The sequence below is a fragment of the Melitaea cinxia genome, chromosome 28 (genome assembly GCF_905220565.1).
Source record: "Melitaea cinxia chromosome 28, ilMelCinx1.1, whole genome shotgun sequence".
NCBI lineage: Eukaryota > Metazoa > Arthropoda > Insecta > Lepidoptera > Nymphalidae > Melitaea > Melitaea cinxia.
This window is the reverse complement of record NC_059421.1, coordinates 1,073,692-1,101,518: the sequence shown is the minus strand read 5'-3', so window position 1 is coordinate 1,101,518 and position 27,827 is coordinate 1,073,692. Positions and strand designations below refer to the sequence as shown.

General features: G+C 34.7%; 1 protein-coding gene across 1 annotated transcript in view; it reads left to right on the top strand.

Annotated features, from left to right (window-relative positions):
- The first annotated feature begins 20,182 nt into the window (after positions 1–20,182).
- The window catches only part of LOC123667607 (pro-resilin-like), a 45,886-nt gene continuing 38,241 nt past the window's right edge, over positions 20,183–27,827 (top strand). Inside the window, exon 1 of the mRNA XM_045601480.1 lies at positions 20,183–20,349. The gene's annotated coding sequence lies outside the window, so the exon portion shown is untranslated. The remainder of the gene's footprint in view (positions 20,350–27,827) is intronic.

Below are 27,827 nucleotides of genomic sequence, written 5' to 3'. Positions count from 1 at the left end.
AATACGCAAGCGTCAAGACATCACAATAGCTTTGTGAACACAAATTATAATGCAAGCAAAAGTTCAACACTGACTATTCACAACTCGACTCTAATTACATAATTATTTAATTGCTTTGAGCGAAAACAGTACTATATAAGTTTCAAAATTCTTTAAAGAATTTTACAATAACATTTTAATTATACAATACAGATAAATAATCATGCCTTTACTTATTTTACTTGACGATTACAATGTAAAAATTTCTTCTATTTTTAATCTATTTTTAAGGTTTATTTAACCAGCTGGCATGGTTTATCCAAACCCATCGTATCCTAAACTGTTATACATAAAGAATTAAATTATACATCGACATAGTTTAAAATCTTACTAAAATATTACTTTAACCCCTGCGGAAGAGGGATCTGACAAAGCACTTCGCATTACTCCGACATTAGATTTCCATCATCACAGCAGCCACTCGCAGTCCACTACTGGACACAAGCCTCCACAAGTTCACGCCAAAAATAACGTGAACTCATATGTTTTGCCCATAGTCACCACGCTGGGCAGGTGAGTTGGTGACCGTATTTCCATAGATGTTATTTATTAGTCAGTACTTCTCTACCAAAATGTAAAGTTTTAATCTGTATAGTGAATATTTGTTTGTACGTCCTTTATAGAATTGTAAACTATGCATTTGCCGGTTTTCATCATCATCATCATCATTATCATTATAGCCTATACAGTCCACTCCAGTAGCTGGACATAGGCCTCCATAAGTTTACGCCAAAAATAACGTGAACTCATGTGTTTTGCCCATAGTCACCACGCTGGGCAGGCGGATTGGTGACCGCAGGGTTGGGACAGTTATCATAATGTGAAGCAATTTTATTAGGTAGTTTGCTAATTTTTTATTTTTCAATTAGAGTGTAATGTGTACATTCATTAAGTGATCGAGACAAAATATCACTCTTACCTTTTCATAACCAGCTGATTATTACGAGTATTTGAATTTATCGTTTGTAATTGATTAACTAATTCTTACTTTTTATGGTAATACTAATTTGGATTATATCAAAAAAAAATATAATAAAATTGCGCTTAGAAAAAAAAATTCTTGATGTTCTCGAGAAATTTTGGTTAACCTGAAACACTCATAGGTGTCGTGACGATTGTAGTGTTTTGTCTATGTTTTTGAGGTAGGGCACTACAGAAATATCCAGCTCAAAATTTAAAGCAGCCCGTCTGAGGTACTATGTCTACGAGGGTCAAACTGTTGACAGATCAAAAGCTATCACAGCTAAATAATACTGCTTTCAAGCAGTGTTGTGTTCATGTGGTGATTACAGTGACTCTCGGGGTGATTTGGAGGTAGAGTCATCATCGCACTTCCGATGCTTCTGATACAGGCTGAGGTCATCGCTTACCATCAAGTGACCTGTACACTTGCTTGCTAACCTAGTTATGTAAATTTTTTTTAAAGGTTTTCACATTTAATTATAATCTTCCCAAGCTATTAAATCAACTTTCAACTTTTATTATAATATCGATGGTAAGGTTGAGATGAATCAGTGCGTCGGTATTATAATGCATTGTGTAATAGTCTAGTAACGCGTGGGTGTCTAGTGCTTTGATTGTTCACAACTATATAATGTAAATATTTGAGTAGTTACAATTTATGCATGTGCCCTTGTAGTTCCCAGTTACTAACGTTGTATTTTATTAATGTTATATGGATGTTTATTATATTTAATCGTAGCGTCAGTGTGTTGTAGGAGTACATAGTTCTTGATGATTAGCATAATTAATTTGGTTTTTTGTATCATATGATTTATTATCTAATATAAAACGTGTTGGCGCATCGGACACAGCACTGGCTTGTGGCTGTTGCTCTGGCGGTTGCGGGTTCGATATCCGCACATGACAAACGTTTGTATTGACCATACAGATATTGCAGATATTTGCCGTGGTCTGGGTGTTTGTGCAGTCCTTGTGTGTCTCCTCACCATGCCTCGAAGAGCACGTTGGGTCATCGGACCCGGTTATTATCATGTACACCTGATAGCGATTGTTACTCATAGTAACGTTTGCCGTTGCCGAGTAGTTGCCCACATAAGTACATTTTGTACCGTTTACTATGTACCCTCGTAATATCAGGAGAATCATGGCGCATTGCCAACCTTACGCTTTTAAAACAGTCCAACCCTACCTAATAAGTTCAGTTTATTTGCTAATATTCTTTCAAAAGATTATAACTTTTCATTTTATGTGTATCAAGCTACATATATGGCGTATATTACTAGCGACCCGTCCCGGCTTCGCACGGGCGCAATGCTTATACTAAATATACTACAGAATGTCTTTATTTATAGTGTGAAGCTAGCTTATAGCATGGTTATTAACATAATAACAAAAACATTCAAATATGCGTCGTTAGATTACGCGTTGTTACAAAATGCGTTGAAGAAATAAACGTTTACTGCTCGTTCCCCGTAGGTAATAGGATAGCGTGATAATATGTAGCCTATATGTTGACCCAACTTTTGAATAATATTCGTACCAAATTTGAAGTAAATCCATGCAGTACTTTTTGAGTTTATCCCGAACATACATACAGACAAACCCGCGATGTAACTTAGGTGTATGAAAAATAGATGTTTGCCGATTCTCAGACCTACCCGATATGCACAAAAAATGTCATAAAAATCGGTCCAGCCGTTTCGGAGAAGTATTTTAACTAACATTGTGACACGAGATTTTTATATACAAGATTATTTATTTGCTTTTGCCCCACTCTATTACAAAATTCTGAATACGTCCCTGAACTCAAACATAACAACAAAACAATCCCTTCAAATTTATAATGTTAGTATAGATTAATTCAATTCACACATTATATAATCGTAATCACCATAATATTGTATTCATATATCAATTATGTAAGTAAACTGGAATTATCATTAATATTATTGATGTCAAAGCCCATCGACCCTGACATAGCGCGCCCATGAACATCGCAATTATGACATAAGAACTGTGTAGATTTGCTGGCCATTGATATATGTGGGCCACAGCTATTATGAGAAGGTCGCAAGTTCAAATCTGACCTAGCCACACTAAGGTGTCCTAAATCCGTTATCCGTTTTGTACATGGCGAGAAATTATATGGTTTTTGTTTTCGCCATTCTTCAGTAGAATATCGTGGCTAATAGAGCTTTAATCCTTTTTTTACAACAACGGTAGCAAACAAGCGTACAGTCTTAACTGGGGTAGGGCACAGCATAAAATTTTCTGCTCGAAATTTGGAGCAGCCCGACTGGGGTAGTACAGACTTACAGAAGCTTACAGCTAAATAATACTATTTTTAAGCAGTTCCTGTTGGTGAGTAAGGTGACCAGAGCTCCTGGGGGGGATAAAGGAAAGGGTCAGCAACGCGCTTGCGATATTTCTAGTGTTGCAGACGTCTATAAGCTACGATAATCGCTTATCATCAGGTAAGCCTAAACTTGTTTGCCGACTTAATTATATTTAAAAAAGTCCGATTGTAAGCGAATACCTTTGCAAATGGATGCCTCTACAGGAGCATTACAAGCGCATTTCTGGTCTTATCTCGATCCTCCTCTTAAGGTCGGGCCACCTTACTCACAACAAGAACACAACATAAATTTGAGAGCAGTATCATTTGGATTTGACCTTCTGTAACATTTAGGTATTTCCCCCGTCGTGTTGGTCTATTTTTCGAAAAATATTTCTTTCTGTGCCCTACCTAAACGAAACCATACTCCTTAATAGAGTTTTAGCTTGATATTATACAGTTGCAATATCCAGGGACGGATTTGGAGGTTGGGTAGGAGGACCTGGGGTATTAAAGGAGCGGACTCCTGGTAGCTTTTCATTATAATGCACATTTTTTGTCTCATAGGTATTTTAAAATATAGCGCAAAAATACAAACGATAAGTATTATTATAAATTAAAATTGATTTTATAATGAATGCCTATAACAATTTGACCTATTTGACCTATTACGACCTATTTTGATCGACATTTTACGCATTAAGGAATTATCTATAATTCACAACTTAGGTCAGTTCAGCCTATTGCAGTCTACTGCTGGACATGGGCCTCCCCATTTTCGCGCCAGACATCCCAGTTTTCCACAATCTTAAGAACTTAATATTTACAGATAGTTCCGATAGTTACATTGAAGTAAACAAATGACGCCGCGTTGGCGCAACGGTCACAGCCCTGGTTTGTGGCTATTACGCTGGCGGTTGTGGCGGTTGACAAATATTTGTATTGGCCATACAGATGTTTGCCGTGGTCTGGGTGTTTGTGCAGTCCTTGTCGGTCTCACCACCGTGCCTCGGAGAGCACCGTAAGCCGTCGGTCCGGTTGTTATCATGTACAGCTGATAGCGATCGTTACTCATAGTAGGGAATATATCCGCCAACCCGCATTAGAGCAGTGTGCTGGGTTAAGCTCTGATCCTTCTCCTATATGGGAAAAGAGGTCTATGCCCAGCAGTGGGATATTAGAGGATGAAGCGAAATAAATAAGGATAGTTGTATTTTTTTTAACAAGCATAAGTTATTTTAAACGCTCTAACGATAAATTTGCTGATCAAACTTTGAATTTTGTTTGTCCCTATTTCCAAATATCGCCTTAACTTTACCATACAATGTATAGTATTGATTTCTATTTTAAACCAATTTTTTAAATAGTAGGATGTCCTGTATTCGAATGTTTTTATGCCTGTTACCTCATAACTTTTGACTGGGTGTACCGATTTTGATGATTCTTTTTAGATTCAAAAGGTTGTTGCATTTGATCGACATCTGACTAATACTGAGTTACCATCAAGAATACGTAATTAATTGATTATATTTTCGACTTCCTACGTTATATTACTTGTGGGTGTAAACTGAAATTGTTTTTTTTTTGCGCATGTTATGTATAAGATAGGTTTCTACTTTATGAATGCTAGCGCGACCCCATCTCGCCCCATCGAGTCTGACATAACCCTCTGGCGCCCCCGCGCTGGAGGGTATCCATGATGGATTTTCCTCACGTAAAAAAAAAAAGGTTTCTGCTTTATGAACTTATATTATTTTTGTGAGACTTACTTTACTAATTTGTAACAAATAAGTGTGTTTCTTTGATCAAACAATTGTCAGGGACGGGTTATCATAAATAACAAATAAACATTGTGAAAAGAAACCTTCATTGCAGGCCAAAATACAAAGCAAACCTGACTATTGTTACTTAAAAAAACACATTTCCACACAAAAATGATTTAATAAATAAATTAATCTCATGAAATTAAATCAATAACTTCTTTATTTAAAATATGCTTAACAAGCATTTTTAAATCTCAGTTTACATGGAAAGCCGCATGAAAACATATAACTTATTAATAAATCAAAACAACACATTCCTACGCTCTAAAAGGCGCGTCCTTCTGTTAAAAAGCACCTCGCCTGGGAACGAACCCGCGACCTCTAGCTGTCAATCAATATTTCAATAGATTAATTGCTATTGTTGAAACCATTTGTCAGTCACGTGTTATGGAGATCATCTAATAATACATTATGTACTTCGTTCAATTGTTTTCTTTAGAAAATTATTTATTTAACTTGCAAAGTGTGTATGTATGTGAGAATGTATGTAGGTGAGAATGTATGTATGTGAGAATGTATGTATGTGTGTTTGTTAGGGTAGAATCATGCAGATCAATTTTGAAGCATATACCTTTAATCGATTGAGCTAAAATTTTGTATAACATTTTGTTTAGATGACAATACAGCTTTAGCTAAGTGACGTCATTCTAAATTTAACATGGCGTCCACGCCCAAGATGGTGGACTCGTTATTTTGAATAATACTAATGAAATGACATTACTCTAAATCTAATATGGCGGGCTTGTAAAGATGGCGAACTAGTTATTTTTGACGCATTCCTACAATAAGGGTATTGAATAAAACGGCTTGCTACGGAGTGTAATAAAAAATAAAATTACATGATTTTAAATTCAGTATGACAGACTTCAGAGTGAAGATGGAGGATTCAGTTTTCTATGCTTTTCTACATTGTGACATAGACAGAGAAACCTGCCTATCGATAACAAAAAAGTACAAAAGTAAATTAAAAGTGATTTTTTTAAACATGCTTAATTGAACTAAGAATAATAAAATAACTTTTCCTTTAAAGCTTCTCGTGAGATTTACCTATGTAGATAAACAAGGACATTAAATAAGTAGATGTAGATGATTGATTTCCCTTTTTCTAAATCTTCAAACCAAGTAACTACGATTACTTAAACAAATAGTACAGTATGTATGTTTGTTGACACACGTCAGACATTTGTATTGGCCATACAGATGTTTTTCGTAGTCTGGGCGTTTGTGTATTGTGTGTTCCGGACCCCGACACAGGAGAAAATCCTACTGGGGGCCGTTGTGTATGAAGTATGAGGCTTTTATTTATTTATTTTATAGCGATTTCCTAATGTACAACAGAAGACGTATTGTGTAACACAATATGATACTTTTTATTTCATAATTGTCATTTATGTAGCCCTTAAGTTACCATTAACTGTAAAATATAATAAATAATAATGTGAAAAAATATGTGAAAAAAATGTTACTACACAAACAATTATTTACATTACACCCAGACTCGAGGTGGGAATCGAACCCACAACCCTCGGAGCAGAATGCAGGGTCACTACAAACTGCGCCAATGGGCTAGTCGGCAAATGGGTCGTCTTGTGTAATAAAAAATAAATATTTTGCCATGGTACCATAAAACTAATTACAAATATTAAGGTACCTAAAGGGCGAAATGTAGGCAGATAATGACGATATTAAAAGCTTATTGTTATATTGTAGAAGAAACAGCGGTTCTCAAACTATTTTTTATTATTACACATATTGTCTTTAAGATGACTTACCCCCTTTGGCGTAGTGGGTTCCGGTTTGATTTCAACCTCGAGTCTGAGTTTCATGTAAAAAAGTGTATCTATATAAGTCGGATGTTACCTTTTTTATATGACTAGGTCAACAAGCGTACGGCCCGCTTGATGGTAAATATTAGAGTATACATAGATTCCTGGAGAAGCATCGCAAACGCGTTGCCAACCCTATCTCTAACCCCTCAAGAGCTCTGGTCACCTTACTACACGAACATAACATTACTTAAGAAACAGCATTATTTGGATACCATTATCTATATAATTGAGGAGGAAGGAAGGAGGAGGAATTCTGGTGTTGAGGTAGTAATCTCAATAAAGGAATAAACTATAACACAAGCATTTATTTACTTATCTAAGGCACAGATTTCTACATTTATTATTTTATTTAATACTTTCTGTAATATTAATGTATGCTATGTTTTTTTTTTCTTTTATAGAAGAGGGGGCAAACGGACAGTTGGCTCACCTGATGGTAAGTGAAAAACAACGTCCACAGACACCCGCTACATCAAAGGATTAGCAGGCGCGTTGCCGGCCTTTCAAAAAGGAATATGCTCTTCTTTTGAAGGTCCCTAGGTCGTATTTGTTCGGAAATACCGTAGGTGGCAGCTGGTTTCAAAGAAAACTAATTACTGAAATGATTATTACTCATTCTTGGTCTTGTAATAGAAAGTACATATTTGCTTTTAATCTTGAAGTAGACGTGCAACTGCCAGCGCAACATCCATAAACCAGTGCTGTGACTGTTGCGCCAACGCGTCGCCACTTTATATATCAGATATTTATTCGACAAATGAATCTAAAATATGTAGTTTATTAATTGATGTCAAACAGGTCCTAATGCCCTATTCCTCCTCCTGCTGTTAAAGTCTAATCGTAACTTATTTGCTAGATAAATTCAATCCACAAGTGACGAAACAGGCCCTCAGCGTAATAATAACCCAATATGAAATACCAATGTAATCCTAAACTGCCATTCCATATTTAAAAATAATAGAATTAAAAAAAAATGTTGCTATTTATAAAAATAAAAAAATATATGTAAAACTTTGAGAGTCACGTGGATTCAAGATTCTGTAATTAAAAATTATCCGCGGTTATAAAAAGTTACTTGCATATTGTTAATTTTTATTTTAATTAATATTGTATATACCTTGGTTAAGTGTATTTTCTTTTGTAACAAATAATCGTACTGTTCAAACACGTTTTCTTAAAAAGTACATAAAACCTATGAAATAAATATATGAAAAAACAAGGTATGTCGTTATGTGAGCATTACATATAATTGTGTTTGCTAGCAAACGAAAAAAACCGACTTCAATTACATCGACAAATAATACAGGGTAGGTAGACGAAAAACTAATCAAATAAATACGCATTATCAAAGATTACTCCATAAGTTGTAATCAGATCTCGATGAAATTTAAATGTGACCACAAGATAAACATCGGCTTTCAATTAAATTAAAAATCATCAAAATCGGTACACCCAGAAAAAGTTATACGAATTTTCGAGGGTTTCCCTCGATTTCTCTGGGATCTCATCATCAGATCCTAGTTTCCTTATCACGGTACCAAACCAGGGATATCTCCTTTCCAACAAAAAAATAATTTTATCAATATCGTTTCATAAATGACAAAATTATCCCCGAACATACATAAAAAATGTATGGTGGAATTTAGTAACCTCCTCCTTTATTGAAGTCAGTTAAAAACGACTACACATATTTTCAACTATATGTGCCCCGTAATTTCACGCGCGTCAAAGTACTAAAACATTATTTAACCTCTCTCGGGAAATGGACTATATAACACAATAAATAATTTCTCAATGCGAGTAGTTTCTGAGATTAGCGCGTTATATAATATTATTACAGATACCTTATAAGACAACAATTCAACTTGATAAACAACAATGTATATCAGAATAATAAAAAAATACAAAAATCAACATTTCTAGACATAATCATTAAGTAATACAACGAAATGTACATACGTTCTAAAAATTTTACATACATATCAAATTAATTTGATTATTCATTCTCGTACTAATGTTATACGGTGTATCAATGTATGTACAATTAACGATGTAGAAAATAATTAACCTGAATAATTAAGAGTTATACATAATTATATTACATAATTATTCGTATTATCCATGTTATTATTTCGTTATATTTCGAGATAAATCTTTAGAATGTATGTTGGATGTTGTTCAAAAAAGGTATATATAGGTATAAAGGTATCATAATAAGGCACAATGTTAGTTACAATGCTCCTCCGAAATGGGTGGACCGATTTTTATGAAATTTTGTGTGCATATTGGGTAGGCCTGAGAATCGGCCAACATTTATTCATACACCTACCTAATTTATAGGGGGTGGAGGGGGGGGGGGGCTAAGCGTCTTCGGTGCGACAAAGCCCGTCCTGCGGTCATTAACCTGCCTGCCTAGCATTGGTGACTACTGGCAACACACATGAGTTGGATGGAGGTGTATGTCCTGCAGTAGACTGAGATAACTTGAAGTGATGATGATGATGATGACATGACAAGAACCACCTTTAGATTAAAAAAGAGTCATTGAAATCGATGCACGCAGTAAAAAGTTATAAGGTAGCACACATTTAAAAAAATACAGTACTCCACCTTTTTTAAAGTCAGTTATAAATATAATGCGTTAAAACTCTATTTGTTGTACAATGTAAAGGCACTGCATTGATTATTTATCATCACGCTACTCCCATAGAGAAGAAATCAGAAATTGAAAACGTAGCATTAACAAAATTTTAACTGAGGTAGGGCACAGCAAATCTTCTGCTCAAAATCTGGAGCCGCCTGACTAGGAAGTACTCCTCGACTTTATAGAAGATCACAGCTAAACAATACTGTTCCTGTGGTGAGTAAGGTGTCTAGAGCTCTTGGAGGGAAATTGGGGGTAGGTCGGCAACGCGCTTGCGATGCTTCTGGTGTTGCAGTCTATAAGCTACGGCAATCGCTTACCATAAGGTGAGCCCACAGATCATAGAAATACTTATACTACTCCGTGGGTGAGCGGTACGCTTGTTTGCCGACCTAGTATAAAAAAATATAGGTAATAAAATCAAAAATATAAAATTAGGGTGTCCCTGTTAACAAAAAATTCTGTTTAATCTTTCAAAATTTTACAGTTCGCAAAGCAGAATAACGTCTGTTCTTTCAGCTACTATCAAAACTAGTAATAACTATTGTGTACTTAAGTACACTTACATTAAACTAACATTCATATTAACAGCAAAGCAATCATCAATAATTAGAAGTATTTTATTATTATTTATTGCTATTAAAAGTCCAGTTTTAATCAATTTATAATGTAAATAAATATTGTCTTTGTCAAACAAAAGCAAATAAAAACATTATTTCAATTAAACCCTTACACGTCTTCGTAACCATAGAATTAGAACTACAAAATTAAATAATTATAATTAAATATTTTTTATTAATATTAAATATTTTTTAACTTTTTTATCAGTCAATCAATCAGTCGTCGACGTGACGCTATATTTCATGCAACATTACTATTATAATTTTGTAATAAAACACAGTTTATATATTATTATCAAAAGAGTAACTGCGGAGTTTCTTGCCGATTCTTCCCTGCAGAATCTACATTCCAAATCGTAGCTTTGCTTTTAAAAATAATAATCACTTCAAATTTTTAATTTGTTAAAAGACGATTCCAAATTGCTTCGGAAGCCTGTTTAAATTTTTTCTTATTTTAAGTCAGTCAGTCAGTAATCATTAAAAACTAAAGTAATTAATAAAATTCTGTTATTCCTTGGTATTAGGAACGAAATAAGATATGTGGCAAGAATAAAATTGATGAGTGAAATCGTGCAAAACAATGGTAAGAAAAACAAGCGTTGATTTTTTTTATTTTATCGTTTTATTATTTTAATAAATAATAAATAACAATTTGTGCATTCAATAGAAAAGGGGTTGCCCACTGTTCGAAATTCGACCATAATTAATTTAAATTATAAGTTTGAACATTATTATGGTTCTGTTGTCCAAAGACTTACTTCCAATAAACAAAAGAGTATGCGTGTGTGTGTCAAATACATGGTAATGTGTGCAATTTTTTTTATTGATTTAATGTATTTTTATGCATAATTTAAAAAAAATATTAGCATTCTGCATTTTGAACTCTGCGTTATAATATGAAGTTTCGTATAATCTAAAAAAAAATATAATAACAAAAAAAAAATATCTTAAATAACATACGGGGTCGTTTTAACCCTATCATTATAAAGGGTTATACATTATGACCAAATGAATGTAGAGAATATTAACGACTAATAAAATAATTATAAAATAATAATAATTATTATAAATAGTTGATAATGTCGGATGCTCACGATTACCGTCTGCATATAATTACATTAATTAATCTGATATTTATTACATTTGTATTGAACACACGCTGGTAATGAATTTACAAAACTACTTTTTGTTTCTGACTTTACATGCTTGTTTTTTTTTTTTTTTTTGTTTTTTAGCTAAATCGCCCAACAAGCGTACGTCTCACCTGATTAAAAGCGATTACCTTAGCTTATAGACGTCTGCAACACCAGAAACATCGCAAGCGCGTTGCTGACCCCATCTCCAATTCCCCCAACCTCACCTTACTCGCAAACAGGAACACAACACTGCTTGAAAACAGTATTATTTAGCTGTGATCTTCTGTAAGGTCGAGGTACTACCCCAGTCGGGCTGCTCCATATTTTGAGCAGGTAATTTCCTGCTGTTTCCTACCTCGATTAAAGTTGTTTTTACATTTTTGATTATTTATTAATAAAAGAGGACTATATAATTTATTATTAATTTTTATTAATGTGGAGCAGATGAAAAATGTCGAATCTATGTCAGAATTACAATTGATAAATTTTAATTAGGTATCAAATTTTACGCGGTATATTTTGTGTTAACAGGAACAAACATACAGTCAGATAGACAAACACCCTAAAGTTATAACTGTATTGGTTTTTTTTTGCTCTCATAAAGTGACCATTAAGAAATGACCCCTATAACATTTTTTTTTCTAAATATGTCTCACATGTCAAAAATGGACCGCTCCAGCGGGGTTCGAACCCGCGTCTCCGACGTACCGTGTCGGCGCTCTAGCCAATTAAGCTATGGAACGATACACCCGCTCGAGCGAAATTTTCGATATGATAATTTTAAATTACGGTTTAAGCGAACCGTGGCGCCGTCTATAGTGAGCTCTTTACAGAAACCCGTAACTATTCAAAGTTTCATATTACAATGAAAATCTTTGACAGGAGACGACACCGTGCTATTTTTAATATCTAAGATTTTATTTTTGTGTTACCCACATTAGGAATTCTAAACATTAACTATACTAATTACTTAATTGGCTAGAGCGCCGACACGGTACGTCGGAGACGCGGGTTCGAACCCCGCTGGAGCGGTCAATTTTTGATATGATATTCAAAAATGTTTAGAATTCCTAATGTGGGTAACACAAAAATAAAATCTTAGATGTCTCACATGGTTCAACAAATTCATGCCTTATTACTAAATATTTAAAATCTTTAAATCTTTATTTTCATTGTTTAACAGCTTAAGCGTTGTACTATAATCACTATAAATATTAAAAAATATTGTGTAAAAATATATTAGATATAACAATCCTTCAAGCAAACTTACAAAAGTATCATTCCTTTAATATTCTATCTAATTCATTACTGTTTTCTATTTATTATTATATTTATCTAAACATTACGCTCTACATATCTTGACTTTACTTGGCTTGACTCAGCCTGTAACATACCACTGCTGGGCATAAGTCTATTTATCCATGTAGGAGAACGATCGGAGCCTAATCCACCACGCTCCGATATTCCCTTACCAATAGCTTAAAGTGCTGTAAGGAGATAATTTGTGCAAATAGAAATATTCTCCGAGCGGAAATTGAACCCGCGACCGTCGGTGTGTATGCGCCAACACGGTATGCGTACCACTAGACCAGAGCAAATGCCAAAGTCTACGAATCTCAGATAATTCATATAATAAAGCAGGCGAAACCGTATGTAAAAACTACACTAAACAAAGTCTCCATATATAAATGTGTGCGTCACTGTAATTTAGCAGATAATGATGCAAAAACAGTTTACTGCCCTTCAACTTTTGAGAAATCGTATTCACGGCCAGTCTCTATGGCAATCAAGTCCAAGTGAATTGACCTGGTCATTAGTTGTTTTCTATAATGATAATTCAATACATTTGGTAATTTTAGCCATGTCCAGTTTCAAATTTTCTTGACCAAAATTTTCCAGATTTTTCTACTGAGGATTAAAACTAATTCAATTACTTTTAATCTAAGACTAATCGTCAATACAATCAAATAATAAAAACGTAACAAATGACAGCGGTCTGTTCATGGAATATATGAGAAAAAATATTATTGGAACCTTTGTCAACGCAAATGGCACCCAAAACAATGATTGTGAGAATTTTTGTCTGTTTGTCTGTGCATTTGTGCACGCATTTCTCAGAAATTGCTTATCCGATTTATATGTAATTCGCTTGTTTATTGTGGTAAGTTTCACTTACCATTTCGTGTTTGTTTCATGTCAATTGTTTCATAAATAAAAAAATTATCCAAAATAAACCAAAAGATTTATACGCTGACGACGTCGTGGGCACAACTATTTTAATTTTTAATTTTTGATATAACAGAAGTAGTTAGTAGAAGTTTTTTTATTGGATAACAAACATAATTATTTATTTTGTACTGAATTATAGATTGCAAAGATTCAATATTGTTTCACTATGTTTTGCGATCAATCTTATATAATTGTTTTTGCTCGCAAACGAAAAATTGACTTCAATTACATCGCAACGTAAGTAGACGAAAAAAATTGAAAAGCGCACTAGTCATCACATCGATTTTCGGAGGTTTCCCTCGATTTCTCTGAGGTTCCATCATCCTGATTCTGGTTTCCTTATCATGGTACCACACATGGGATATCTCCTTTCTAACAAAAAAAGAATTATCAAAATCGGTTCACAAACGACGAATTATCCCCGAACATACATACGGTACATACGGTCGAATTGAAAAACCTCCTCCTTTTTTGTAGTCGAACATACATACGGTCGAATTTAGTAATCTCCTCCTTTTTTGTAGTCGGTTAAAATAGTTTATATTAGGGTGAAATAAATATGGTTTTGAAAAAACTAGTCAATCAAACATAATATTTGTAGTTACTCAAAGATTACAAAATAATCGTGACAAATCATTAATACGAGTATATCAAATAAATTGTACGTATTTACCTACTTAGACAAAAAGTGTATGGCTTACGTTCTTACCATACGAAATGCATTAAGTTAAAAGCATGAAGATGTTATTATAATAAGTATCGCTATTATGATATAATTGTAGGCAGCCGATGTTTGTACATAGGAGGTAAATATTCAGCATATCATCATTACAGCCTATACAGTCCACTGCTGGACATAGGCCTCCACAAGTTTACGCCAAAAATAACGTGAACTCATGTGTTTTGCCCATAGTCACCACGCTGGGCAGGCGGGTTGGTGACCGATTCAGCATATATATATCACTAATAAAGGCCTAATAAGTAAAGTTCTTTACATGTATATGATTGCATGAGTTGCGCAAAAATTACTAATCAAATAATTGTGTTTGCTCGCAAACTAAAAAAATCCGACTTCAATTAGAGCGACAAGTAATACAACGTAAGTAGACGAAAAAAATTAACAAATACACTAGTCGTCACTACAATTTTCGAGAGGTTTCCCTCGATTGCTCTGGGATACCATTATCAGATCCTGGTTTCCTTATCATGGTACTACACTAGGGATATCTCCTTTCCAACAAAAAATGAATATACATTAAAATGTATCTATATATACATATATATACGGTCGAATTGAGTAATCTCCTCCTTTTTGAAGTCGGTTAAAAACAATAAGTTGCATCAAACTTCTTTTTTATGGACGTCAAACAATGTGATGACAACAAAATGTAGCCTATAGACGTCTGCAACACCAGAAACATCGCAAACGCGTTGCCGACCCCACCCCCGACCATCCCATGGAACTCTCCACAGGAACACAACGATACTATTTCAAAGCAGTATTATTTAGAGTAGTATTAATGTACGGTTGAAATACTTCATCAATCAGGCCACTCTAGATATTGAGCATGAGCTTGAGCTGAGCCTTCGTCAATCTAAAATGCGAAGCAAGGAGAATATTTAGTTAAGTTACTTAAACATAATTGCTTTGAGGATTTAATATGGACATAGAAATGGCATTCGCATTCAGTCTGTAATATCCCATTGCTGGACATAGGCCTCTTTCTCCGTGAAAGAGAAGGATTGGAGCTTAGTCCACCACGCTGCTTCACTGCGGGTTGATGGATACAAATAAGGTCATTCTCGAATCCCCCTTTATCCCTAAAGGACTAGGTTCAACAACCCGTTTGCAATGCTCCAGGTGTGTCATGCGTCGCGTTTACGGTACCCGCTTACTATCTGGTACGCTCGTTTACCACTTTCTTAGTATTAAAATAACTATAACATTATTATTCTCTGTAATCTCTTGCGGAATCACAAGAATTTCAACTCGATTACAGTTGCGACATTAAAAAAAGTTCGTTCTCACCGCAAAACGTGGTCGAATTAAAAAAAAACAGTTCTTAAAACGTTTTAGTTTTGTCAGTTTTTAATTGAAATACGTAATTAAAACTCGAGCACACGAAACTTACATTGAGATGTAACGTAACCTCATCATTTTACAATATGGCCTTAAATGTTCTCCGTATCAAATATCTAATTATCTTTAATTAAGTAGTGTTTATGCGATGGTTTTACTAACGAATTTAATTAATCAAAACTACTTGACTAGATAAATATTGTAAAAATTTAATTTTAGCCAATGGGTAAATTTACAAAAATCAAGATCAATTTTTTTTTTTTAGTAGTTCACAGCAATGAGCACAGATAAGACTAATTTGATACAGTTGTCCAGAAATTATGCGCGAATATAATATAAATCATATTTCATTACCTTTCAAAAAAAAAATATTTTTTTTTCTTTTGAGTTTTTTAAATATCTATTTTTGAAATTCTGTCAACTAACAGACAACTTTATACTAACATTATTATACGTATAATCGTATTAGCGTAATTATAACACTTGATCACATCTAATAAGTAAGATGTAACAAGGTCATAACTTAAAATAAAAATTACAGTAATATATCTGACCAATAGAAAGGTAACGAAATATTCATCGTGAACTGACTACAGCTGACGGACTTGACTGGCCCGTTGGCGCTTGCTCTGCTCTCAGTTCCGAGGGTTGTGAGTTCAGTCTCACCCCAATCGTAGATGTTACATACAAAAACATATTTATACATACGTTTAAAGATATATTTATGTATATTTATCACGTATATATGTAACAATATAAATCAGGTGCCATCAGCTCATACCTATAAGGAAGGCATTATTTAAGTTACACACCTTAGGTACAAATGAGTATGTTTATTTTAAGGATATGGAGTTTAAGGGCATCCCACAGATAAAATTGCAAATAAAATTCTTCTGTTTCACCATTAAATTCAACTTTATCCCATAGATATATCTGTAAAAACCAAAAGTTGTAGTTTATGACTCGGGTTTTTCTTTATTATTAAATAGCAAATCAATAAGGCTTTAATGATTTATCTGCTTCTTACTGAAAAAGTCTCTGATAGCTTATTAGTAAATTATGTCTGACATAAATTTTATGAGCCATCTGGGAACCAGGGAAAAGAACGATGACATGGACGCTATTTCTACGCTATTTCTAGCTTCGCTTTCAGCCTGTAATATCCCACTACTGGGCATAGAACTCTCTCCTCATGTAGGAGAAGGATCAGAGCTTAATCCACCACACTGCTCCAATGCGGGTTGGCAGATATATTCCCTACTATGAGTAATGATCGCTATCAGATGTCATCATCATCATCATTATTTCAGCCTATCGCAGTCCACTGCTGGCCATAGGCCTTCACAAGTTCACGCCAAAAATGGCGTGAACTCATGCGTGTTGCCCATAGTCACCACGCTGGGAAGGCGGGTTGGTGAGCGCTATCAGATGTATATGATAACAACTGGGACTGACGGCTTAGCGTGCTCTCCGAGGCACGGTGGGGATTGAATTAGTTAAAAAATTACGAATCAAAAGTTTAAAGCCTATTCGTACAAAGTAATATTTCAATTTTGATTTCGACCAACATTAAGATTTCTAACAAGATGATTCAGTCACCCTTTTTTTCAGTCATCTTTTTTTTCTATATAACTAGATCGGCAAATAAGCGTACGGCTCACCTGATGGTAAGAGATTACCGTAGCTTATAGACATCTGCAACAATAGAAATATCGCAAACGCGTTGCCAACTCTATCCCCAATTCCCCGGGAGCTCTGGCCACCTTACTCACCAACAGGAACACAACACTGCTTGAAAGTAGTATTATTTTGCTGTGATCTTCTGTAGGATTGAGGTACTACCCCAGTCGGGCTGTTCCATATTTTGAGCAGGAAATTTTCTGCTATGCCCTACCTTAGTTAAACATGGCAAAATGTGATCTGTGACACTTTACATGTGTATCTGTGAAGTGTCACATTTCACAGAACCATCTTCACAACGTTTAGCATCAACTATCTCTATCTATCTATTGTGTAATTGTCTTCAATTAGAAAATAAGTTAAAGGACCTTACTACAGTGAGTAATAAAACGCTATTGCGTTTTACGATAGACGGGCGCAGTTCAATCAAATTCCAATTATATCTCACAAACGAGCTGACCCGACGGAAGATAGGACACTACAAACCTGTCCTGCAAACTACTCGTCAAACGTCTGAGGAACAAATTATTGAAAACATATTTTTCTCATTTTTCGGTCAGTTTTCTAAATTTTTCAAAGTTAAAATGAAATGGAGCTATCAATGTAGGACTGGGTTTACGATACAATGATTTTTATGTTACACGAGATATTTTTTATACAACTAGCTTGGAAAATAAGCGTACGTCTCATGGTAAGCAAGTCTCAAGGTACGTCTGATGGTAAGCGGTTACCGTACCCTATATACACCTGCAACACCAGATCCATCCCAAGCGCATTGTCGACTCTTCCCCTGACGACTCTCCCCAAGAGCTCTGTTCACCTTACTCACAATAAAACACAACACTAGTTGACAACTGTATTATTTAGCTATGATCTTCTGTAAGGTCGGTACTTCTTCTGTCAGATTACTCCAGATTTTGATCAGGATATACCCTGTTGTACCCTACCTCAATAAAAATCCAATGGATTCCGGGGTCATGTCATGACGACCATGCAACAATGAAATTTTAAGTACTTTTAGTTTGTGATGTTTGAGTGAAATGTTGAATATAAAAAAAAATTGAATTAATATTACTTTAATTATATTCATTAATAAATATATATTTTTTAAAAAGCGATTAGATAAGACAAGGCGCTTATTTGATGAGACAAAAAAATTGTACCTGAACTTGCCTCTTTTAAACACATTTTAGTATTGTAGAACAAATATGAAAATATTGACAAAAACATGTGACGTACAAGTTTGTTATCCAGTTATTGTGACTACTAGGTAGAACATAGCAGGATATATCATGCTCGACATCTGGAGCACCGTTGACGCCGCGTTGGCGCAGCGGTCACAGCCATGGATTGTATCTGTTGCGCTGGCGGTTGCGGGTTCGATCCCCGCATATGACAAACATTTTTATTGGCCATACAGATGTTTGCCGTAGTCTGGGTGTTTGAGCAGTCCTAGTGGGTCTCCCCACCGTGCCTCGGAGAGCACGTTAAGCCGTCAGTCTCGCTTGTTATCATGTACACCTGATAGCGATCGTTACTCACAGTGGGGAATATATCCGCCAACCCGCATTGGAGCAGCGTGGTGGATTAAGCTCTGATCCTTCTCCTACATGGGGGAGAGGCGTATGCCCAGTAGTGGGATATTACAGGCTGAAGCGGTCTGGAGCACCGTCTGGGGAAGTACCATAATCTTACAGAAGATCACATCTTGATAACAATGGACTCAAGTAGTGATGTGTTCCTGCGTGAGTAAGGTGACCAGAGCTCCTGGGGAGATTGGGGTTAGGGTGGGCAACACGCTGGCGATGCTTTTGTAAGGTAACAAATTTACCATCAGGTGGAACGCATATTTGTTTGACAATCTATTCGTATTAAAAAAACACTAATTTGAGAAACAAGTATACAGTCCGCCTTAGAGTAATCGGTTACCGCAGTCTATGAACCGACCTGACCTTGATTGACACCGCTCTGGTAATGTGGTGCGTATGTAGGCACCTAGACACAGGCAGTTGGGGGTTCGATTTCCGCTTGGGATGGATATTTTTGTTTGTACAAACATTGCTTTCCAGTTAGGACCAGTAACACGTTTGTAATACGCAGGCGTTCATAGAATGATTCTAACAGTGGCGAGACCCACAGGGACAGATACTCAGATCGGAAACAAATATTTGTTCAATTACAAATAATCAAATAAATCGGGAATCGAACCCGCATCGAGGCATCATAAAATATCAAATTGAAATATTTCAATAGCAATTACAACTTTGTTGGTGACTGAAAAATAAGTAACTAGCTATACCCTATAGCCTTCCACGGCAAATGGGCTATCCAACACAAAAAAAAATCAGTAGTCCCTGAGATTTGCATGTTTATTAAACAAACAAACTTTTCTGCCTAATAATATTAGTATAGATGAACGATAAAACTACAAAATCTCCGTAAAGTTCATTTAGTTATTGTTTTCTAATGTTTGCGCGAATTTAACTCATTTTTTAATGAAACAACGTTTTGGGATTTTATCGTGGTTTATTAGGTTTTTTAAATGCTCGACGTTTCGGATAGTTTACAGCAACCATGGTCACGGGAGGACGGAGGTATTAGTTAATTTAAAATTTAGATCCTAACACATACAAAATACATATTAAAAACATACAATATTCTTATTATATATACTATGTCATTACAAATATAAGTAAAAACATTAAATATTTCCCCTTAAAATTTCATTATGAAAAGTTAATTTTCTACCGCACCGTAACCTCAATTGAGACATATAAAACCTTTTTCGAACGTGATCTAAGTCAATCTATAATAAAAAAAAAATCCGGAAGAATTCCCCTCTATACGCATCCTTGTCTCATCAGGAATATTATAAAAGATGGACGCCTTTCACGCGATTCAGTAGAACGTCGCACGTTGTTAGACGAGTGTGTGTGTTGTGTTTGTGTTGCGATTTAGAAAAAATATCAAGGTGATTATTATTTTTTTTATTGTCTCGTGTTGCCAGTCGTGGAAGGGTATTACGGACTTTTTTTCGATTCGTGTTTTTTTTTGTAGACTGCTGAAAAATTATTTTTTTTTTTAATTTGTACGTCACTTTTTTTTTTAATAGACGTGAAGTAGTATTGTTTTTTAAATTTGAAATAGGTTTTTCTTTTTAATTTTTTGAGGTCAGTCTTTGAATCCAGTTACGTGCATCATCTTAAAAGCTGTTAAAACTTAAAACTGAGAATAATATGTTAAATTTAGTGAGTATGTAAATTATCGTCGGTGTAATTCAAATGCAACGTAATTCGATTTGCTATACCCGTTTTAATGGCGTGAATAAATTCCTCACAACGAGAGAATTAATCAAACTAAACAAAAAAAGTTTTTATTTTTATTAACCGACTTCAAAAATAAGAAGGTTCGCAATTCGACTTTATTCTTTGTGTGTGTTAGTTTTACTAAGTTTACCGATTACGATTATTATTTTTTTAATCCTAAGCTGGACATGTGGTAGCATTTAAAATTGTAATATTTACGTTGTAATAGTTGTCGATATAATTGAAGTCGGCTTTTTCCGCTTACGAGTCATTACATTATTTTTTTTTGTATCGTAAACAGACATTAAATTTCGACACGTAAAGTTTATTATTTATAAATAATTTCCCAAGATTGAAACAAAACTCGAATGAAAACAATAATGTCATTATGCAAGCTAAACAATTTAAAATATTCCCACATAATTTCGCAGATAATCATAACCGAGTAGAACTATATTTATGTTCATTTAAAAAAATAACCTAGCTATAAATATCGTCTTATACGAGCTTTATACATATTTAGAATATTTTTTTAACAATAGATTGTATTAAAACTTTTAAAAGAATTTTTGTCTGACTTGCATAGAAAAAAGATTTTTTTTTTGTATTTATATTTTTTAAAGTTTTTTTATTAACTATTTATTGATTAGCGATTTCCAATTATACCTCTAAATCATGTTTACTTCCTGCCATACATTAAAGGTTCTTATTTTAAAATTATAAAAGACCCTTGACAATATTTGACATACATATAATATAATGACATATCGAATCTTACTTAAAAAGACAGTCTGTGGAACGATTTGACAGATTTAAAAAAAAAATGAACGCAAACTACTTTTAAGCGCGGAAAAGTATACGATTCCTGTTGTTTAAATTACTGAAATTAATTTTACAGCGTTAGTGTAACATGTCATAGCGAATAACTTGATATATATATTTTTAATTGGTCTCATTTGTATCTGTCTCCATAACTCACACGATATATTTTCACTACGAATTGACAATACTTTTTACAGATCATCATTTATTTTTCTTGTAATTATTTTTGATATATATTAATAATGTGTGAAGAGGTTTTTCTTACATATTACTTAAAAAATTAAAATAATATGTACAATATAATGTAATTATATATTCTGTAAATTCGAAATAAATTCAAAGATAAGTGTATGAACATATAAACAAATGTAATTCAATAAATACTTAAGTTTTATGTACTTAATTTATAATTTCAATAAAAACTGTTAAATTAAAATATTTTAACAAGATTTTAGTAAAGCGCTCATAAATTACGTTTTATGTTAAGTTAGATGCAATTACAATTAATTCTAAGGTTATTTGTTTAAGTTTTTTTTAATCCTTCACAATTTAATGCCATGTGTAAGTTGTATACAATATGGTTTAGTAAACTCCTACTATTACAAAAAAAAAAATGCCTAAAAGCATAGGCGTATTTCCGTAGGACCAAAAGGCTCATGGTGAGGGGCGGCGAAAGCCCAACACGAGAGGCGGCTCAAGCCGAGCATACGTACTAGGGATGTGAAAAAATCATAATTATATTAATCGATTTATTTTGTAAGGAAAATAATCAATAACTTATTAATTGTTTTTTTTTGAAAAGTCACATCCCTTATACCTACGCTGCTTTTGCCTTTTTCCCTTAATTTATAGGGTCTGAATCTTTAAATACGTCACTAACTAAAAGGTATTAAATATTATCTTTATAATTCATAATAATTAAAAAAAGGTACCTAAATTAGCAAATAATAAAAAGCCATATATAAATAAAATATTAAATAAAAAAATTACGTGTATAAAATATCAAGCACTCCTTAATCTATGATCGTTGAACTGTCAAACGGGTCAACTGTCAATTTTTTTTTAAATTTTTTATTCCTTAACGTAATAGGAGATAGAGCTCTCATACTACAACATTACAACTCATACAAAATGAGTTGTATGCCGTCGTCTTCTCTCTATAAATCGTTTTCGCCATAACGTCATTTACACGAGCACTCAACGCCCTTGAAGATGCAATTCTGAATAAATTTGTTATCTGTCTTTACAGTAATTTATTATAAACACAACAGGATGTGACATTAACATTAAAAGGGCAAATTATTGTTACAAATAATCAATATAATCCTTAAGTCGATGTTGATTTACTTAAAAAAAGTAGTTTAAAAAAAATGTGTGTGTCCGTTAACATGCAGCAGGAGTTAACTCTTTAAAAATAATCACCGTACTATAAATGATGAAGGGACTAGTCTACAAGCTTAAAGTCGCTCAACGTGCAATGGAACGGGCTATGCTTAGGGTTTCTCTCAAAGATAGGATTAGAAATGAGACTATCCGTGAGAGAATGAAAGTAACCGACATAGCCCAAAGAGTTAGCAAGTTGAAGTGGCAGTGGGCTGGTCATCTGTGTCGCAGGACCATGGTCGTTGGAGCAAACGGGTCCTGGAGTGGAGACCGCGTCTTGGCAAACGCAGTGTGGGACGCCCTCCGGCCCGTTGGACCGACGATCTACGTAAGATTGCCGGTGTAGGCTGGATGAGGATTGCGGAAAACCGGGATTTCTTGTGCGAACTTGGGGAGGCCTATGTCCAGCGGTGGACTGCAATAGGCTGTACTGACTTTACTATACAAAAATTAAAATGTTTTAAATGAATTAAATTATTTATAAATAATTAAATCAATAAAACTTTAAAAACCAAAAGTAAACGCTGGCTATACCTATATGTCGCTACAAGACAAATCATTGTAAACCCTCACCGCTGTTTAGTAGCTATACACGATGTCACTGCCAAAATATTTTTTTTCATACCGCTTGCTTTATATTGTTTCTTAAGGAGTACCTAAACCTTTAAAAAGAACACGACTGAAGTAAAACTTCTTTAGTCGGTCCTAAAGTAATAATATACGAAACGTAACTCTTTCTATCTTCACTAACTTATATCTCCATCTCAACTTCCGTTCGCCTCGCCTGATCACACTCTTTGTAACGCTCTCGTCACACATTCAGCAGCTCACTCCCCAAGTCAAGCGTGCGTAAAGAATTTTTACCTCGAAAATGTAATGTGTTCTGTTACCATTTCTATCTGTATCATGGCCACGCATGATGCCAAATACTCAATACATTTAAATAAAACTTGGGACAATACATACACACATTTAATCCAGAATTTCAGTAAAATTCCCTTAACATTATAACATATTATAACCAACCTTAACCTTAAGACTTAATACTCCATCTCAGAAGTAGGTGAACAAAGAGCGCTAAGCGTTACGAAATAATCCCACGACTCACAATTGTGAATGGCGCGATACATATTAGATGCTACGGTTCTACTTTGAAACAATTACTTGGAACTGAGATTAGTGAGACTAAAGGCCTGATTTATTAGTGCCTGATAAAGGTGTTTGATAAATAACGGTATCCAAAAGATAAAGTAGTTTTTGTGGTATATTCGTTTAATTATAGATGTTTCTAATCGCAATTGTAGTTGTATTATAGTTTATTAATAAAGGAGCAATTGATCCTAAGGGTCTATTCTATCTCCAGCTATTAAGTCTAATCGCAGCTTATCTGCAGGATAAAAGTTATCCTCAAAAAAATGAAACAGGCCCTAAAACCTGTTCCACTAGTTGCCGATAAATCTATCTGATGTATAACGGTATCCAGCAGATAAAATCTGTTATTTATTTATTTATTTGTGCATTTTACGCATATGTCGTGGTTTGTAAGTTGCTATGAAACAGTCCTTTAGGGCTTCTATTATTTCCGACATATTTTTGTACAAAAACATGGGGAATGAAATTATGTCAACCATAACGCTAAGAGATACCTATAGGTTTTACCCCGTCACGTCTTACGTCATTCGCCTACCCGCAGTAAAGCAGAAAGACCTATGCTTAGCAGTAGGATGTTACTGGCTGAATTGTAGTCTTTTCAAAAAGGTTCCTAAATCTTGATCATGAAATTTCATCATCATAAGACGATTTAATGAACTCAATACTTTTATAATAAATATAAAGTAAATATGCTGCTTGGTTACGGCGGTAAGAATATAGCCACCCCCTCACTTCCTGTAGGTGTCGTAAGAGGCGACTAAGGGATAACACAGTTCCACTACAACCTTGGAACTCATAAAGCCGACCGATGCCGGTATAAACATCTAACTACTGACTTTGAAATACACGGGCCGAAAACGGGAGCAGCGTCTTCGGTGCGACAAAGCCAGCGCTGCGGTCACCAACCCGCCTGCCCAGCGTGGTGACTATGGGCAAAACACACGAGTTCACGCCATTTTTGGCTCGAGCTTGTGGAGGCCTATGTCCAGCAGTGGAATGTATTAGGCTGAAGTGAAAGTAAATATCAAATCACAAACGCTTAAAATTACTAAGTATTTGGGGCCTGTTCAACCGCTGCTTGATATGGTACATAACATAAACATAAGTTACTAATATTAGAATTCACAGCTGTGGGATGTAACAGGCTCAATCGTGTCTTTAACGAGCCAGAGATAAATATTTTGTTTAAATATTACAGTAATCTTTAAAGTGAACAACAGTCGCGCGTCTAACACAGATTTTTTTTATATAAAAAAGTCACTTAATCAAGTTCTACATATACATTTCCCTGTCCAGTATATTCGTGATACGCACGAACACAAATTATCATTTGATTATATAGACGTGTTTGAGTATTTATATTCGAACACGGCGATCTCAACAAATACCAACCGAGTTTCGTGAATGTATTACTCTTGCCTATGTTGAGGAAGGTCAGGACAGTTCTTGTCGGTTCCCATAACTTATCTACGATTTCGCTTACTAGATAGAAATTTGATATAAGCTTGGGATTTTTTTTTTTTTTTTGAGTAATTCAGCCTGTAACGTCATGCTAAAGTTCTCGATTTTTCAATAAATATTCAAATTTAAGATTTGTCTGTATTTTTATACTACGCGTATTATTATTGAAGTACAACTTCTTTACGCATGCTTGACTTGGAGAGTAAGCTGGTGAATGCGTGACAAGAGCGTTATTTTTTATTACAATATGATTATACTGGACTATTTGGGCTTAAAAAAGTAATACTGATTCATCAATTTATCAAGCTACTACTTTTATCCAGAAAAACGATTAAAAATTAAATAATTTTTTAATCTATAAAAAATGTTTACATAAAAAAAAAAACAAATATAAAATTACAACCTTATTTTATTCAAACTAATCGATTTGAAAGTCATTTCAAAAAAATATATTAATGAATGTACAATTACTTCCAAATTCGGAATATATGGTAAAAAACTGACAAGAAACTCAAGTGTTCAAAATGAAATCAAATATTACTTCATTCAAGTAGGCGTCGAAAGCTCTTAGATCGTTATTTTACTAATTAAACTTATATTAGTTATTATTTTCGAATAGGTGGTAGCTTCATTTTTAACTATATTTAATTAATTAAATTAATTATTAACTACATTTATTTAATTAATTATATTTATTTGGTTAAAAGTGAAGCTACCACCTATTCGGAAATTCTACAGAGAAGAATCGGCGAGAAATTTCAAAAAGTGTGTGTGTCAGCTCCGACGCACGACTGGAGTTTACTCCTTTAGATCGACTGTCTAAATAGGCACAAAAAAGACTTACTAATCTAAGAAAAAGATTAATACCATATCATCACATCATCATCATCATCACATCAGCCTATCGCAGTCCACTACTGGACAAGGCCTCCACAAGTTCGAGCCAAAAATGGCGTGAACTTTGCGTTTTGTCCATAGTCACCACGCTGAGTAGGCAGGTTGGTGACCGCAGGGCTGGCTTTATCGCACCGAAGACGCTTCGTCTTCGGCCTGTGTATTTCAATGCCAGTAGTTGGATGGTTATCCCGCCATCGATCGGCTTTTTAAGTTCCAAGGTGGTAGTGGAACTGTGTTATCCCTTAGTCGCCTCTTACTACACCCACGGAAAGAGAGGCCATATCAAATGGTAAATCAACGAATCAAATAAATTATAAGAAAACGTAACGAAGTCGTTCGTTCAGTAGATGTTATTCCTCATGTTTTTTTCACACCGGGGGGGCACAATGTATGTAAAATAAAATTTGTAATCTCTTGCATTAAATACAGTGCCATTAACAGCACACAGTAACTTGACCTAATTATGTGAATACATTACGCTACCTAGTAAGGTTGTGATGGGAACTAAAAAAAGCAATCGAGATCGACCCCGCGACCTTGCAAGCTATTAAATCTTCTTTGCAACTTCATATAATAGATTATATTAAACTTAAATTCAAGATTATGGCGTACAAGGTCTATTTAAAATAATGTATTTATATAATGTAAAGGTATGCACATACTGACTACACTAGACAATGGACATTTAGGGCCTGGTTCACCAGTTGTGGGTAACGCTATTTGATGGAACCATCATCATATACCATAGTAGCCGATTCTACCTCCTGCTGTTAAAGTTTTTTTTTTATGTCGCTAGGTCGGCCAACAAGCGTACGGCTCACCTGATGGTAAGCGATTACCGTAGCTTGTAAGTGTCTACTTGCAACACCAGAAGCATCGCAAGCGCATTGCCAACCCAATCCCTAATCCCCCCAGGAGCTCTGGTCACCTTACTCACCAACAGGAACACAATACTGCTTGAAAATAGTATTATTTTGCTGTAATCTCTTGTAAGGTCGAGGTACTACCCTAGTCGGGCTGCTCTATATTTTGAGCAGGAAATTTCTGCTGTGCCCTGTTAAAAGTTTAATCGTAACTTATTTGCAGGATAACTTTTATCCACAACTGTGAAACAGGCTCATAGTATATGTAGGCGTAGGCGAAGATCATAGCTACACAATGCTGCTCTCAATCAGTGTTTTGTCCTAGTAGTGAGTAAGGTGACCAGATTTCCTGGGGCGATGGGGGTTAAGGTTACGCGCTTGTAATGCTTCTGGTGTTGAAGATGTCCGGTATAGCTGGATAGGTAACATTAACCGCTTACCATCAGGCGGTCCGTACGTTTGTTTGCTACTTATGTAATAAAAATCTGTATGTAACATTGTTAGACTATGCGTACACTGGGAGAGCTACAGGTACATATCATCTCTTTCGTTACGCTCTGGTCAGA